A 9,570-nucleotide genomic window follows, 5' to 3' on the forward strand; every position below is an offset into this window, starting at 1 on the left:
ACCTAGGTTGAGAAGTCAACATGCCGAATGACCTGGCACCTGAGTTGCGCAGGAAGAAGAGAGCGGCTTGGAATGCCTTTCAAGAGCGTCGAAGAAATAGCTAAGAGGACAAAGAACCTCTGGCTCTGGGCACAACTCTTTGATTCCACTTGTTCTTCCTGCATTAACATACACCTCAGAGACCTGGGCCCTACGAAAACAGGATGAGAATGCTATTCGGGTCTCCAAAAGAGGAATTGAAAGAGCTATGCTTGGAGTATCATGTTTCACTCAAATGAGAGAAAGAATCCGGAGTTCTGACCTCCATCGACAATCAAGAATTAGGGATGCTGTCTCGTTTGCCAAGGCGTCAAAAATCAGATGGGCTGGTCACTTAATGAGATTTAGAGATGACCGCTGGACTAAAACCATTACCGACTGGATTCCACGGGATGTCAAAAGACCGCGTGGCCGCCCACCTACCAGATGGTCAGACTTCTTCATCAAGATCCTTAACGATCGGTTTGAGGCTCTTCGTGTTCCTAGAATGAACAGACGCTATTGGGCTACACTAGCACGTGACAGGGACAAACGGAGATGTTATGGGCGCCCACTCCAGCAAATGGATTAGTAAAGGGACGTCAAGTGATCAAGTGAGCTAGAAAGAAAAATGTATGTTCATATCTCCCGATAAAGCCTTTCCCCCCAGCAGGAAGTCCTTTCCCTTATTAAAAACATCCTTCGCATCCTCCCATCACCCCCATCCCTGACAAAATCTGGAGGGTTTGTACAGGAGAGGAATTCTCAGGTGGGTCTTAGAACATCCTCCCATGAGCTGCCTGCCTGGAAAAGAAAGAAGTCTCTTCTGCTTTGACCTAGAGTTCCTGGAAACAAATCCTTCGTCAGATCATAATAGATATTTGATTCTTTTGCAAAACATTCAGACACTTAAAAGCAAAACAAAACATCAACAGCAGCAAAATGTTGCCTCAGGTCTGGTGATCGAATATGGATTCACAAAATTCCAGTGTGCATACTTCCCCCATAAGCGTGATTTCCCTCTGGACTATATCCCCACCCGAGTTTTAATCTCTGTGAAATATGCTGCTCTGAAATATACTACACTCACCAGCAGTGAGCTGAGAGGCCTCTTATTTCTTTTTCATTTAGAATATATTTATCTGAAGCCCATTGACATATTTATCCATTTTACTGCCAAGAGTTTATCTATTTTTTTAATTGAGTAACCACCTGGATGCTTTATTTCATGCGTTCTCCCTACTGTATTGGTGATGGTAAATGTATGCAGACGATTGAATTTACAATCCAGCAATTAAAATAAATTTATTGCCAATAGTTCTTTTTTTTTAATATGTTGTAGTTCCCAAGTCTGTCAGCAGGGTGCAGCAAAGGCTAGCTTCAGTTTTCAATTAGCCTTTTAAGATAAAGGGCATTTAAGTTCTCTCCTTCTCTTCCTTTTTTCTCACTCTTTGTATTCCCCTGTCCATTTGACCCCCTTTCTCCTTCTCTCCTTTTCACTTATTCCTCCATAAGTTCCTTCTCATGTCTCTTCTTCCTGAAATCACAAGCACAATACTTGGTTTCATTTTAGAAATGGAGTGGCGGGTTTGGTAAGGGAATACATTTATATCAACATTTGATTTTAAATAATGTCAAAGTTATGAATTTTGCTTAATTTTTTTGCAAGTAGCCACATGCATTTGATCACGATTCAGAAGTGATGGACTTATATTTTGATTAACAGGGATAATGATAGGAATGAAAACAGATCTGGTTTACAATGCAGAGATTATTAAGACTCCATTCTGCTCCCTTGGCGAATGCAAATGACCTCCTTTTTTGCTACTACATTTGGAAATGTGAAATCTGGGAAAAGGCATTTCAATCATCGCTCTCATCAGTTATTCACTGTATCCAGGCCTCTCAATTGTGTTTCTTTCTTTAATGTAATGGTAAGCAGTAATCTCACAGCTGTGCTTTATAGAGTGAACTATATAAGCATCTATATTGAGATTTCACACACACATAGCATAAAAGGAAGAGAGCAGCATCCAGAATAGTGCTTGGCCCACTGCAAAACCATACAAAAGAAGTAATGAATCTAAGAATGATTTTGTAGAATGACCAGCTGTAAGCCTTGATTTGTATTCCATAAAAGAATCACCATTCAAAAAAAAAAAAGAAAAAGAGAGAGAGAGAGAGAGGGAGAGAGAGAGATCATACCAAGGTAGAATACTATTTTCCCTTTAAGGCATTAAGCTTTTTAATTGCACATGATGGGTCACAGTGAGGAATTAAAACAAACTCCTAAGGCAAAATTTGTCTTTCAATTTTACCTCCTTCCTCTCCTTAAATGCGCTTATTTACTGAAAACTCCCCAAACAATGTCGGAAAGCTTCTAGGCAATGACTCTTTGCCATAGTATTTGAAGTTGCGGGCTATTGTCCAGTGATAAATGTTTTGATTTATAGTTTAATCCACAAAGTGTCATTATTCAGCCCCCCTAAAGTATACTGTAATACTTTCTGAGCAATAGTTTGCATACATAATGAGGCAGATAGTCTGCATTCAGGGTCTTGGGGTCATACAATAGTCATATTCAGGGATTACTCCTGGCTTTGTGCTCAGGGTCACTCCTGGCAATGCTCAGGGGATGATATGTGGTACTTAGCATCGAAACAGAGTTGGAGCTGGAGTCATGGTGTAGAAGGTAGGGCCCTTGTCTTGCATGTGGCCTGCCTGGGTTCTATCCCTGGCATACTATATGGTCCCCTGAGCCTGCCTGGAGTAATTCCTGAGTAAAAAGTCAGGGTTCACCACAAGCAAGGAAATCATACCCCTGTATGATTTTCCCAGTTCAACAAAATTTTTATCTTCTTTCTGGGTCACACCTGGCTATGCACAGAGGTTACTGCTGTCTCTGCACTCAGGAATTACTCCTGGTGGTGCTCTCGGGACCATATGGGATGCTGGGAATCGAACCGGGGTTGGCCGGATTCAAGGCAAATGCCCTACCCGCTGTGCTATTGCTCCAGCCCCCAACAAATGTTTTTTGAATTATCTCTTGTATATCTTAACCAGGACAGGATTGTGTCTGTGCTCTTGTGGGGTTCAGGGTGGGGTGAGGGGAAGACAGCTGTCACTTAATAATTCCACTGATCATCCTAAAGATAAGAATAAAAAATATTTATTCAGTTGTTATTTAAGATCCGATAAGAAATCTGGTTAAGGGGTAAGGAAATGGCTTAGGACACCTTCTTTCTCTGACAGGGAGAAATATTCATTTGCCTAAGTCACAGTGAACTTTGATTATTGCCTTCAATTTGTACTTACATGAGGAAACAATGAAGCATAAAACAAATGAATAATATAGCATGCTAGCTTGTATTAATCAATTCTGTAGAAATAGTAGATAGAGGCCTGGAGCGTTAGTACAGAGGGTAGGGCAATTGCCTTGCATGCGGTCACCCCGGGTTCAATTCTCAGTATCCCATATGGTCCCCTGAGCACTGCCAGGAGTAATTCCTGAGTGCAAAGCCGGGAGTAACCCCCTGTGCATCATTGGGTGTAACCCAAAAGGCCAAAAAAAGAGAAAAGAAATAGTAGATAGAGCACATCCATTTGAAAGGCAGTATCTCAATTTATATCAAGAAAATGTTCATCTAAAGTAACAAAATAGGAGACTAACACCCAAGAATGGCCGAGAGTAGTACCAGGAATTTTACTTCATGGCTTGGAGGCCAGCCACACATGCTAGGGGAAAAGGGAGTTAAGATAGAGAAGGGAACACCAAATAAAGGGTGTTGGGAGGATCCTCCCAGGATGGGAGAAGCATGCTGAAAGTAGACCATAGACCAAACCTGATTGTCACCCATTGCCTCTTTCACAAACCACAACACCCAATAAGAGAGAGAGAACAAAAGGGAATGCCCTGCCACAGAGGCAGGGTGGAATGGGAGGGATGGGGGGTGGGAGGGATACTGGGATCCGTGGTGGTGGGAAATGGGCACTGGTGGAGGGATGGGTGTTTGATCATTGTATAATTGAAACCCAAGCACAAAAATTTGTAAGTCTACAACTGTACCTCATGATGTCTCACTAATAAAAATAAAAAAAAATGTTCATCTTCATCTGGAAAGTCCACAAAAGTGAGTCAGTTACTGCTCACAAGAAAATGACTACGTGTGGGCTCCTGGTCACTCCCCCATAAGGGAGCAGCTGGTTTGGGGCAGGATAAAAGCGTTAAACAGCATGCTTGGCATGCTGGAGGACAGGGTTCAAGAGCCAACACCAAAGGGTCTCTTGAGCACTACCAAGACTGATCCCCAAGTTAGAACTAGACCTTGGTTTTGTAGAACGTGACCTTTTTGAGATTAATTGGATACATAGACTCCTGTAACAAAGCCACACATACTCACACACACACACACACACACACACACACACACACAAACACAGACACACATGTTTTGACAGAATATTTCTGTCTGATATTCCCCTTTTAAAAATTTTTATGATATTTTTCGTTTTTCAGAATTTGCACACCTGTATCTAATATCATGTTTAGATTTTATAGGACTCATTTCATTGGAACAGGTTCTTCTGTATGATTCATTCACAAATAAAGTAAATGAATTGAAGCTGATTGAATACGACTAAAGAAATAATAATTAGGAGGTTGCAGAACAGTAGGTGGAGTAAATACCTTTTTTCCTAGAACAAAGAGAAGAGGTAGGATAACACTACCAGAGACTAATGACTTTGGGTGCTTTAAACATCAATGGCTTAGAAATACCTGAGACAGTTCATCAGAAAATGAAAGCAAAGGCCACTCTGGGGAAAGAGTTTATAGGAAATGATGAGCTGTAGAAATCAATCAGATCACAGCCCTGAGTATAGAGATTGGAAACAAAGAAGCAGATGATGATAAAATTAAAATAGCAATTCAGTGCATCAGCATAGAATACCAAAGGAGCCTTATCAGTTTTGCAAACAACTTTTTGTACAGGATTCTGTTAAGAAGAACGTGGAATTGGATGAGGATGCAATGACTGTATAAATGAGTGGAAACAAATGGTGAGCCATTGAAAAGGAAGAAAGTTATGCAGAAGATAATCAAAAGTGCATAAAATGCAAATATTGGGACTAAGAGGTATTGTGGCTTGTATGAGATCATTAACATGTGAAAATAGGCAATATGTAAAGTGAGGAAAAAGTGAAAAGCAAAAGAGAACCATCAACTGATGACTCAGATTCTATTCAAGATACAAAATACACCTTTGAGAGGTTGAAGAATGAAGGTGTAATTATAATTAAATAATAAAGCTGTCACATATGTTAAGCTCAGGTTGTCACATTAAGGCAACTCTTATTTCTAGGACATGGGTGTTTGTGTGTTATTTAAATAAATTTTAGAAGAAATAATTAAATATTTTTATTTTTATAATCGATTTGATATAATAATTAAATAATAATTAAAGAATTAAAGAATAAAGTCCTTAGTAAAATCTGCTCCTTCTCTCTCCATGCTTTATCCTACATCCATGATGGGGAGGGAAAACTGCATGTCACTTTTCTCCATTGATCTTGTATTTCCTGAAAAGGCTGCACTACAGTGCTTAAAAATAATTCATCATTTCAAGCTTTAAGGCCTTAAGTTCTAGAACTTATATTGGTATAAAAGAGAAAAGAGATACCTCCCTTTCCTCCCTCCCCTGTCTAGTTTTATTTTATGAAGGATAACAAAATAAGTCCAGTTTCTTCTGCCAAGTTGTTTGTTTAATAGAGATTTTGTAATTCAATTATATAGGAATAAAAAGAAGAAAAGAATGAATGCCATCAGGCTAATACCAGAAAATAAATCAAATAAAACTTCCGGTTTCAATCATTTTATAATTAATATCCAGATTTTGATTGAATAACATTTAATATTATAACCTCTAAAATCAATAACAATTAGCAAAAACATGAGTTGTAAGAGGGCATAAAGAAAGGATATTTCTTACTCTGAGATTTACGACCCTGCTTTCTCCTGAAGCTGCTTACACCTTCTGACAAGGTCGGTTGTTAAAACCCATCATAAAATGTCAGTTGTGCTGGGACTGGAGAGATAGTACAGCAGGTAGGGCACTTGCCTTGCATGAGACTGATGCAGGTTTAATCTCCAGCTCCTCGTATGGTCCCACCAGGAGTGATCTCTGAGTGCAGAGGCAGAAATAAGTCCTGAGCAGAGGATAGCATGGCCCCTAAACCAAAAAAGCAAAATAAATGGTCAACTTTACTAAAAAGTAAGAAAAAATAAAAAGTTGGGGAGATTATTAGGCACAAGAAACCCAACACTGGCTAGATGAGATGGGCAGCAGTGACCTTGGGAAGCAGGAACCTTCTCTCAGGGTTTCTATTTAGGATTAGCCTGAACTGCAGAGGCCCTGGAAGGCAGGCCTTGAGGTATGTGTGTGTATGTATGCGTGTGTGTGCGTGCATGTGCATGTGTGCCTCTCTTTCTTGTGATTTCATGTGATCAGATGTCTGAATACTTGTATGATCTGGCAGGAAAGTGCAACCCCAAGGCTTGAGAAGGTAGTGTGGTGCAGTTTGACCTGCTAATGGAGAAACCAAGTGAGTGAACTCCTGTTGCATCAGGAAAGTGTCTGATGAGATCTTTCGGGGTGGCCCTGTAAGGTTCAAAATTAATTAAAAACTGTAATTTGAAATGTTAAGTTTTACTAGTACACGGGCCCAATCATGCGGTTAAAGAAATTCACTTTTCTAAAATAAGACTGGCATACATCCTGGCTCGTGATACTACTTTGCCTTGCTATTGTTGGCTGAACATTTTGCCAAAGATATTTTTTGCTTTTCGTGTAAATTCCCTGCGTGCCCTCCACCAAATCACATCTTTCAGATATAGCTTACCTATGTGTGCTCATGCTGTATTAATTTCCCAGTACCCTAATAAATTATTGCAAACTGGGTCACAAAGCCAAGGATTGGGGTCAGAGGGGCACAGTTTGGAATCAAGGCTAGTACAAACTAGCGCCCACTGCAGGCTTGGGGAGGAAAATCTCCTGGTCTCTTCTAGCTTCTGGGGGTTGTCCGCAGTCCTGGGTTTTTCTGGCCCGAACCTCAGAAGACGCGAATACTCCTCCCAGGAGATAGATTAGGATCGCCTTGACCCAGAAGCTGCAAAAAGCAGGTAGCCCATTGGACTACTCCTGTCCAGAAGAGGAATGCATCATTGCCCTGGGAATTTCACTTCTCTGATCAACAGGAGTCAGGGTTGGCTGTTATTATACCGCTGGAAACTGAGGAGTATGTGTGGATCCATTTTCTGAAATGCTCTACTCTCCTCTTTGAATGCATTGTCTATTGTCTTTCCATTTCTTTATCAGAACACAAATCATTGGGTTGAAGGCACATGTTTAAATGGTGCAACCTCAGTGAAACTCAATGATATCTGTGAAGATCTGAATTTTAAATAGCTCTCATTTACTTGGCCTTAAGATTTCAATATATCTTTTGCTGGAGCAGAATTTAACTCATAATACAGTTAATTAGAAAATACACAGGGGTTGGAACAATAGCACAGCAGGGAGGGCCTTTGCCTCTCATGCAGCTGACCAGGGTTTGATTCCCAGCATCCCATATGGTACCCTGAGCACCGTCAGGAGTACTTCCTGAGTGCAGAACCAGAAATAATCCCTAAGCATCACCGGGTGTAACCCCAAAAGCAAAAAAAAAACACACCCATAGATGCCAACAGGAAAAGACTTGGGCAATGTACAAGACTCAAACCAAGGTCTTACTGTCTTTGGCTAAAAATCAGTAACATGTGTCAAGGGGTTCATGGTGCAGAACTTTTGTCTGAGACATTCTAAAATCTGCTGTGTTTGCTGTGACTTCTGAAGTTCTCAGTGAGTTTAAAGGTCTGTCTCAATACAAGCCAATTCTTTAGACAATATTACTGCAAATTAATTGTCATAAGAAAAGAGAGAGAAATAGTTGTATATGCTTTATCTTGTGGTTTTGCCTCTAGGAAAAGAATAAAAAGTATAGGTGGTTGAAACAAATAGTTATTTCTCGCTTGTGATAAAAAAAAAATAAGTTACAGAATGGGGTTTGAAAGCTTTCTTGACATTTCCTGGAAATCCATTCACTTGCTGTCACTTTGGAGTTAATTGCCACTGGCAAAATTAACAGTTCTCCTGTGTGTGAAATGTTTGAGATAGTATTTCCTACAGTAGTGATTTTCGATTTCCACCAAACTCAGGGAAACATCCAGAATTAGATACTCATCTTCTCTTTTATGGTGGTGTTAAACTGGGCTGAGATCTCCCCATAGGAATCATATGAAGACAAGCTGCAATACAATAAAAAAAGGGGGGGGGTCTTTATTGGCTAGCTAGGGCCCTCATCCGGCTCACTGACACAGTGGCAGCCTTCTTAGAATCTCAAAACTGAGGGGCTTTTATACCATAATATTATATAACAGGGGCTTTCCATGGACCACCCTTTTGGCCCCAGTTTTAGGGCCTTTCCACTACTTGTACTTAGTTGATTGGTTATAAGTTGGAGTTACGTAAGGGTTATATAGTGGGGGCTTCCCTACCTGCATCTGATTGCTAACCCTTAGTTGACCTCACCGTGGCTATCTCACTTCAGTGAAATCATAACTCAATTCCAGGTATCTGTGCTCAATTCCAGGAATTCTGGAACGGCCTACCTTCTTCTGGCTTCCTTATGAGCCTGTCATGGCGCTGTCTTTGCCTCTCTATTACTCAGTGGAAATCTACCACTACAAGGTGTTTGTCCAGCAACATTCAAGGGACTGCTCCCCTACATGGTTTACTAAATAAAACTAAATTTCTAATGTCAAAGGACAATTCCTTGCGGCCTCAGCAATTGTTCAAGGAGCAGATTAGTTAAATGTCATTCTTTAATTATCCCTTCCTCAAACATTGCTTATCTGAGGTATAACAGTGGACCCAGAGAAGACACATTGCAGTTGTCAGTTGACCTAATTCAGCTACTGAGAAGGTTTCCAGATACATCTATTATAAAGGCATTAGTATTAGGCAAGGATTAGAATGGAGCTATCTATCATGAACTAAAAATAGTTGCTAAGTATGTTTGAGTCTTGCTGGGTCTCTTAAAACCAAAGAAGGATATTTCATATCAATATTCAGTGATACCTGCGGACCTTGTTTGGGGTCTGGCACTTTCTTTAGTGACTTAGCTAGTGTGCTACTGGGCATCCTTATAAAGTTGGAAGGAAATGTAAACTCTTGACTGAAAGAGTTTCCTTCACACAACTGTCCCCTACTTTCCCGCTGGCCTCTGCAGAGTCAATTAAAGAAACAAATTCTACAGGAGCTAATTTAAAAATCTCCCTGGTTCCACTTCATGGCATCACTGCCCCAAAGGAAAATCTGTCCACCAGGAACACTAGACCAGTAAAAGCAAAGCCTCATTTTTCTGGCATTTTGAGTCAAATGCCAGAGTAATTTGGACATTGTGACTTTGTCAATACTTCTTAGAATAGTAATGAGGAGAGTACTAGTATAGGGTAAG

The sequence above is a fragment of the Sorex fumeus genome, unplaced genomic scaffold (genome assembly GCF_029834395.1).
Source record: "Sorex fumeus unplaced genomic scaffold, SorFum_2.1 ptg000005l, whole genome shotgun sequence".
Classification (NCBI taxonomy): domain Eukaryota; kingdom Metazoa; phylum Chordata; class Mammalia; order Eulipotyphla; family Soricidae; genus Sorex; species Sorex fumeus.